A 1216-nucleotide genomic window follows, 5' to 3' on the forward strand; every position below is an offset into this window, starting at 1 on the left:
ACCTTGCCGACCTTTCACCAAATGCAAACACATTCGGGGCCGTCTGATTAGTCCAGAAACCGATGGTTTGGGCCAGGGCCAGAGCCAGAACATACGTGGGTAAAGCTACGGTTTGAAAATTCAACATTGGCTTTGATACTCTGATTGCTTAGAGACGATCCAATCGCTGATGATGCCCCTCGTCACCACAAACGACAGAGCAGCAGAATGATTTAGTGTGAGTCGTCAGGCTAGTGTCTGGCATGATCATTTGTGTGTTTAAAAAAAAATAATCTTTAAATTTTGTCATAATGCATCTGCTTACTAGAACAGCCAGAACGTATTCAGCTGGAAAATGCTTTTTTTCAGGTAGGCAATCTCAGTTTGGCATGCCTGAAACTGGATGATTTTACATGTGAGATTGGGAGATATGTGTTGAGTCATATGCTTATTTTATTTCTACCATTTCAGTTTTAAAAACGGAGAGCAGCCTTCATGGCTCACTGGTTGATTCTCTCGGGTGCAGGGTCAAAATTCTCTCTCTCTCGCTCTGCCTCACTCCACTGTTATCACTCTTCCTCGCTCCTCACAACTCTCTCGCTCTGTCTCACTCCACTGTTTTCACTCTTTCTCTCTCCTCACAACTCACGCTCTCTCTCTCTTTCTCTCTCCTCACAACTCTCTCTCTCTCTCGCTCTGTCTCACTCCAGTTTTCACCTTTTCTCTCTCTCTTTCTCTCACTCTCACTCACTCCACTGTTTTCACTCTCTCTCTCCTCACAATTCTCTCTCTCTCTCTCTCTCTCTCTCTCTCTCTCTCTCTCTCTCTCTCTCTCTCTCTCTCCACTGTTTTCACTCTTTCTTTCTCGCTCTGCCTCACTCCACTGTTTTCACTTTCTCTCTCCTCACAACACTCTCTCTCGCTCTCTCACTCCACTGTTTTCACCTTTTATCTCTCTCTCTCTCTCTCTCTCTCTCTCTACAGTTTTCACTCTCTCTCTCTCTCGCTCTGCCTCACTCCACTGTTTTCACTCTTTCTCTCTCCTCACAACTCTCTCTTGCTCTGTCTCACTCCACTTTTTTCACCTTTTATCTCTCTCTCTCTCTCTCTCTCTCTCTCTCTCTCTCTCTCTCTCTCTCTCTCTCTCTCTCTCTCTCTCTCTCTCTCTCTCTCTCTCTCTCTCTCTCTCTCTCTCTCTCTCTCTCTCTCTCTCTCTCTCTCTCTCTCACTCCACTGT

The sequence above is a fragment of the Coregonus lavaretus genome (genome assembly GCF_964263955.1).
Source record: "Coregonus lavaretus genome assembly, chromosome: 21".
Taxonomy (NCBI): Eukaryota; Metazoa; Chordata; class Actinopteri; order Salmoniformes; family Salmonidae; genus Coregonus; species Coregonus lavaretus.